Genomic DNA, 7,754 nt, shown 5'->3' with positions numbered 1-7,754 from the left:
CTTGTGGGAGACTCTAGGACCAGAAGACGCAATCTCAAAATAAGGAGTTGCCCATTTAAAACAGAGATTAGAAGGAATTCCTCTTCTCAGTGTGTAGTGAATCCATGAAATTCTTTACTGTTGAGGACTGTCAAGGTTGGTCATTAAGTATATTGAAGTTGGAGATAGATCTTTAATCAGTAAGGAAATAAGTGATGTGGGGATAAGGCAGGAAAATGGAGTTGATGATTATCAGATTAGCTGTGACCTCAGTGAATAGTGGAGGAGACTTGATGGGCTGAATGGCTGACTTATGGTCTTATTTTCACAGTTTATTTCAACATCCTGAAAATGCAAATCTTTTGGAGATCCTTATGAGTTAAAGAGGTCAATTTTTATATTTTATTTAAGTCTAGAACTACAGAATTTCTGATTCATTGAACAAATACAGGCTTGTTTTAGCAATATAATGGGGTTCTCACAATAAATAAATTGAACATATATCAACATTTCATTGAATTCTGTCAGACTTCTTTCATCCTGGTGTCATATTCTGCTGAATTCTTGATGTGGATTTATAATTCACTTCACATGCACATACACTTATATTTCCTGTTTTGAATACCAAGGTGAGTTCAATAATGCCACTAACACTACACCTCGGTTTCAAGAAAAGCAATTCCGATTCTTCACTAAGAGCTTTTGTTCATAAAATGGCATGATCAATTCTTTTCACATTCAGATTTACCATGTTCCAGTCCAGTGTCATCCAGGTAGAAAATGAAATAAAATTTTACTCCCGTTTTCTGGCAAATGAATTGGAATAGGGTGGAATACTGGCCCACCAAGGGAAACTCAAGTCATTTCCAAGGACTTTTTTAAAAGCAAAAACAAACCCTGAAATATTTGGAGCAAGGCTAATGCCAACGTGAAGCACATTTAACACTGCTCTATGACCTAATGTGGAAAACTATGAGTGGACAGTAATTCCAGTCCTTCTTAAACTCGTATGAAATAGTCACAGTAAAATTAGGCTGTATAAGCACAGTGGGAGAAATGGCATGTAAGCTAAAACCACGTATCCATTGGCACATTGGTAAGCCTACTGTTAACAACTGTGCAAATATTCACAAGATCTCTTCAAATCGGTTCAAAAAATTCCACTGAAAATATTTGTTTGAGGTGATATATCAATTCATGGCATTACTACATCAAGAAACAATGGAATTAAAATGAATGTCTCTTCCAAGTATTAAAATGAAATCAAACCTTGTATCCTTAATTTCCTATGTTGTAACTACACGACGTGATTTGAGGTCAGAGCTTGGGGAAGGAAAATTGAGTTGCGAATGAGCCAATGGTGTGTCGCCATTTTCTCCATTGACCCAGACAGTTTTTCTTAAAAAAAAATTGATGAATTTGTCAAAAGAAGAATCACCATTTATTTTAAATTCTGTTTATTAACATTTTTAATACATTACTAACAAGGATCATTACCATTTTTTCCAAGGCAAATTAAACAGATTACATGCCTTACAATAGCATCAGAATCAGAATCCCTGCAGTGTGGAAACAAACCCTTCAGCCCAACAAGTCCATACCAACTCTCCGAAGAGTATCCCACACAGACCCATTCTCTTACTCTTTATTTACCCCTGACTAATGTACCTAACCTACATATCCCTGAACATGATGGGAAATTTAGAATGGCCAATTCACCTAACCTGCACATCTTTGGATTGTGGGAGGAAACTGGACCACCTGGAGGAAACCCACGCAGACATGGGGAGAATGTGCAAACTCCAGACTCCACATGTTATAGCAGAACCAACCATATATGGACAGCAAACCTGTCCACAATTTGGCTGTTCATAGAATCTCTACAGTATGGAAACAGGCCCTTTGGCCCAACAAGTCCACACCAACCCTCCGAAAAGTAATCCACCCAGACCCATTTCCCTACTGTTCTACATTTACTCCAGACTAATGCACATAACCTAAACATCCCTGAACACTATCGGCAATTTAGCATGGCCAATTCACATAACCTTGCACATCTTTGGACTGTGGGAGGAAACAGGAGCACCAGAGGAAACCCACACAGACATGGGGAGAATGTGCAAACACCATACAGTCGCCTGAGGCTGGAATCGAACCCAGGTCCCTGGCGCTGGGAGGTAGCAGTGCTATCCATTGAGCAACCGTGCCGCCCAACAAGGGGGGGCATCTTGAAGGGAAATTTAATAATTTGTGAAATAATATATCTCTTTTAATCAAGACACATTACAACAAAGTTGCACTATGCCATTTTTCAGCAACCACAGTACTGTATATAGGACTGGATTTGCATGGAGGTCAAATCGGGTAAGGCTGGTAAGTTCTATTCCCAGAAGAACATTAGGGAAGCAATTGGGTTTTTATGACAATCCAGCAGCTTCCATGGTCATTGTTCCTGGTGCCAGCTCACAATTTGTGAGATTTATTGAATTCAATTTCAGTTGCCATGGTGGGATTTAAACTCATGAACTCGAGGTTGCTAACCCATTATGAAAACAACTGTGCAAACATTTTAACACAAATGATATCACTGTGACAAAAAAATTACCATGATTGCAACACTTTTACAAGCACTGAAAAATTGTATGTTACTATGTCTTTAATACTGAAAAGGTAATAATCCTCATGATGCTAAATGACTCTTTGAAAATAAATGAGTGCATTCAGCTGGATGTGTTAACATTACAATTCAATGGAAATTTATTATTATGATTAATACTGCCTTTGCCTCTTCCAAATATTAAAATTTTGAGGAGTTATTTCAAAAGCTGTACACATCTTCATTGTTGAACAAACCCATATTATCCAGGTGACTGACACCTTAATTGACATTAATTCTGGAGACAAGGGGCATTTACTGGATGTGACAAGGATGACTGTATTTGAGGAGATGATGTAGTGGTCCTTTCATTTTTAATCTGAGAAGATCAGACTGATTCTCTTTTGACATGGCTTGAATTTAAATTCAGTTAATAATTCTGGAATATAAAAGTAATCGTAAAATTATCATTGATTCCTTGAAGGAAAATCAGTATGATACTCTGAGTGCTTCAAAATGGAGCTCCAACATCGAGTGTGTTCATTTCCATGCATTTCAGGGATTTCCCTCTAGATTCTTGTAAAAATTCTACTTATTGACTAATACCTTTTTAAGGGAGCAATTCTAGCAACCTTAGTGGTCTAGCCTACATGTAACTTCAGTCTCCTATCAATGCGATTGACTCTTAGCTGCTCTATAAGGGCAATCGGGGATAGGCAATAAATGCTAGTTATGCCAGCATTGCCTGCCTCCCAAGAAAGAATAATGATGGAAAATATATATCCCATATCAAAATATGTAAAAGATTATTGCAACAAGAGCCAGCGGATCATCAGCCTGTCCTATGTGGTTCTGATGCTCTAACACATTAATATTATTGCATGTCAACAGTTTAAGACCTTCAAAAAATGCTGCACTTAAAAGATTATGGCAGTTTAGTTCCAAGATAGACAACATTGTCATGCATGTTTTAAAGTTGTTTAATCATTATTCACTTCCTTATTTTGCCTAGTATAGTGAGAATACCATTCAATTATACCTGACAAACAATGTAGTCTGTTTCCAAATAAGGGATGAAGTCTTCTGTATTTTGTCCCTGCTGCAATGTTGGGACCATTTGCAGGCTAGGAACCTGAACAATGAACGATGAAGCAGTGGTCAATCCTGAGCCTCATTCCTCAAGCAAAGTATTAACATTCCACTCCAGGAGGGCAGGTGACATATCCATTCTGTCAAGGGATTGCCAATTAAAGATATCATGACAGCGGTTACAGTGGCTCATCAGTGTTTGTAACTGCTGCAAGCACCGAAATGGAGAGAACATTTCTCGCTGGGTCTCTCGTTCTCACTGGAATGGGATCTGAGAGTCTGCAGAGAGGCGAAGACAGAAGAGGACAATATTTCCAATCAAGCAGGAATGGATAAAAGTGTTCAAGGAAGTGAGGAGCAGAAATATGCTCTCTCTAATTTTGAGGAAGGGCTTTGAGGATCCAGGACCTCAGGAGAACAGGACAGGTAAATGGACACATAGAAATAGCCAACACTCTCACCCAGTTTATTTCCCTTCCCCACCCAACACAAATAATGCACTACCCTCCTCTCTGTGGGTGAAGCAAAACACAATTGGTGAGAGGCAGATATTGGGGTGGGGTGGGGGGAGGAGGAATGGAGATGCCAACAAGCTCAACTGAAAACAAAAGTCTTATTCCATGAAGTTACTAAGGGGGAATGTTAAGAGAGCTGATCTTCTGTCTCTAGCTTTGAACATTAGATTCCCAACCTTGTTGAAACAGGCTCTTCGGCCCAACAAGTCCACACCGACCCTTCGAAGAGTAACCCACCAACAGTCATTTCCCTACATTTACCTCTGACTCATGCACCTAACACTATGGGCAATTTAGCATGGCCAATTCACCTGACCTGCACATCTTTTGGAATGTGGGAGGAAACCAGACCACCCAGAGGAAATCCACACAGAGAATGTGCAAACTCCACACAGACAGACGCCTGAGGCTGGAATTGAAGCCTGGTCCCTGGCACTGTAAGGCAGCAGTGCTAACCACTGAGCCGCCGTGCCACCTTTGATGATCCTATGTTGAAGGTCTCATGTGCCTCCAGCTAAGTCTTGGTATCCATCCACTCTGCACAATGGATGGGCTTGAAACTGGACATGTATATTTTAAAAATAACCAGTTAACAAGAATGCTAAAAACATTGTCCAACATTTTACTTAAAGTGTAACTGCGTATTGTAGAAGATATAGAAATAATTGCTGACCAAGTGACTTTATAAAAGGGGAGCTGCCTGATCCCTTGTCAACTGCTTGTAACAATGGTTCCAACACAGAAAAAGGGTGAGTTCTGAAGAAGTGGCAGAGTGAACCCGAAAGGTTAACTCTGTTTCTCTTTCCACAGATACTGCCCGACCAGCTGAGATGCTCCAGCACTTTGTTTTTGCTCCATCGTGTCTATAATGGATCTCTGAAAGAGCAATTCAGTTTGTTCCACTTGCTGTCTTTTCACTGCAGCCCTGCAAACCTTTTCTCTTCAGATAATTCTAATAATCCATGATTTACCCACTCTTTCGGACAGTGAATTTCAGACCATAATCAGGTACTGAAGTTTATCTTCATGTCGGCTTCAGTTCTTTTGCCCCTTGGTTTCAACCCTCCAACATTGGGAAGGTTCACTTCATCTACTATCTTGATTTCTCAGACTTTTGAACACTTCTCCCAAACCTCTCTTCTCTGACAGCAACAATCCATGATTTTCCAAATTTGCCATGTTAGTCAAATATCTCATCCCTGGAATATCAAAACCATCTATATCATAAGATTTTGATACATATAAAACCATATCAACCAAACATTCAATAATGACCTCAATGGCATACTTCCCTCTCTTTTAGGATCAATGTCAATTGTGTTTCAGTCCCTCTATCCATTTTCTGGATTATCCAAATTAATACCTCTGTTGATAGAAGTCATCCGCTTTTTCAAATTATGTTTTCAAGTTATAAAGCATGCCTGATCATTGAAAAAAAAAGCATAATCTTTTACCTGCAGGGTTACAGAAAGTTAAGATGATGTAATTCATGTTGCTGCAGGTTACTGAGACCTGGATGTTAACTCCTTGATAAACCTTAATGTCAAAATTGTCTGGGCACGTCTCCCAATAATGTGATTATGACACATGACTCTGCCTTGGAAAATGTATCGCACAAGCACATTGCTTGTAGTAAAACTTTTTTTTGTGTGTGTTGGTGGTCAGTTGAACTGCCAATTCATCAGGTTTGGTAATCCTGTCAAAAGTTGTCAACCCGAATCATGTAATCCTGAAGCAGCATATTTAACACTCTTGCTCCTCCCAGTTCAGATTTCGATCAAATTTTACTTGTAAAGGTTTGCTCAATAGCAATTAATACAGAAGACCATAAGGAAAATAACCTCCTGATCAATTAGCTAGTTAATGTGCTTGTAAATTCCAAAATCAATTAGCCCAGCTAACATTTAGATACCCAGAATATTTGTTTTGGTTGAATTCTGCTATGAAGAAACATTCCCCTCTTCCAGTTTATCTTGATTTCCGAGGCACTTTGTAGTAGCACTCAACAGTGGATAATTGAGGAAAACATTATGTGAGGACAAGAATCTCAAACCTGAGATGAAGGTCATGATTAACAGGTCAATGGTCATCCCCACACTCTTTCATGCTTTGGAAATTTGAACTGTCTATAGCAGGCACCTCAAAGAACTGCAGAAATGCAATCAATGCTGTGTTTGCAGGATCCTCCAAACCCAGTAGTCTATCAGCAATGTCCTCTCAAGATAAAATCTCCATCATTGAGGTGCTAACCATTCAAGATAGGCTCTGTTAGGAGGACATGTGGTATATACACCTGATACCAAACATGTTAAGTAAGTTTTCTATTTGTAACTCAGTCGTAGCAAGGGATTCCCAGGAGATGAGCAAAATAAAAACTTTAGGGATATCTTCAAAGCATACTTAAGGAAATCAAATGTAGCCACCATCTTAAGGAAATTCCTTTCTTTTGTCTGATGAAAATAAACAAGGCTCACCCTGGAATGTGCAGAGATGAAGTCAATATGTTGGAGGGATCACACAAACCTCTAAACAGTATCTCTACCCAACCCTTCAAGTACCACCTTCCATGTGGCAGAGTCAGCAGGTTGGACATTGGACTTTTCAAGAATCTCAAAACCCACAAACTGGAGTGGAAGCAAGCCAGCCTCAATCCCAAGGACTGCCAAAAAGAAGAGGGTTTCAACCCTTATTCTCCAGTACTTCAGATAAATAAGCTTCATTTATGCACATTCTCTGGCTGGCATGATTAGTCAACAATGAGAGGCATCTTAGTTGCTTTTCCATCTTGGTTTATTAATTATGAATGAGGAATTACAACCACTGGCTGCCTTTGCTCTCTGTCACTTCAAAGTAATGAAGTCAATTGGAGAAGCAGAACTGTATCCTGACTAAGATAAGCCAACTCAGTACAAACCAGCCTCAGGCTTTCTTATCTGTGTGGCATCTTGTCTTTAATAAATAACCAATTGGGAAACCTGTGTGAACTTTCATGCCTGTGCCTGTGATTCATTAAAAGCAGAGTTTAGCCAATAAAATAGTTGTGTTTTTCACTCTTTTAAATATAAACCATATTGCCATTCTGCAAACAATTGTATATACTTACATCAGAGTATTCGACCATGAAGACTCCACAGAGGAGCTAAGCTATTGTGCAACTCCAGCGTGCAAATGGATTGTCCAACTGGGCCGCAATCAGCAGCAAGAACTCTGCCGACATTTGTTCCCTTTATGGCCCATGTCAGCAAAAGCAAATTTCCACTTAAGTACAAATATACTGGCTTAAATCGGTTAGCTCACCACAGATGAGAGATCAAACCTGATCAGGATCTTTCACATCAGTTTGTCTCAATACCACATCACTTAGCCACTCATTCAACCATGGGAAATCCTCATTCAGTTTTGCTTGTTCTCTAGTACTTTGTGCAAAACAACATGTGATGAAACGGCATGCAATGAGTTAAGGTTAGCCAAGCTTTAGTCTTCTGCACTATTTTGCTACACTTTACCATCATGGTCACAGATTTTTTTGTGTTTCCTTTTCAAGTTTCCTGTATCATTCAATTAAACACCCATTA

This window comes from Chiloscyllium plagiosum, chromosome 24 (assembly GCF_004010195.1).
Source record: "Chiloscyllium plagiosum isolate BGI_BamShark_2017 chromosome 24, ASM401019v2, whole genome shotgun sequence".
Lineage (NCBI taxonomy): Eukaryota > Metazoa > Chordata > Chondrichthyes > Orectolobiformes > Hemiscylliidae > Chiloscyllium > Chiloscyllium plagiosum.
Note: the sequence above shows the minus strand (reverse complement) of the source record.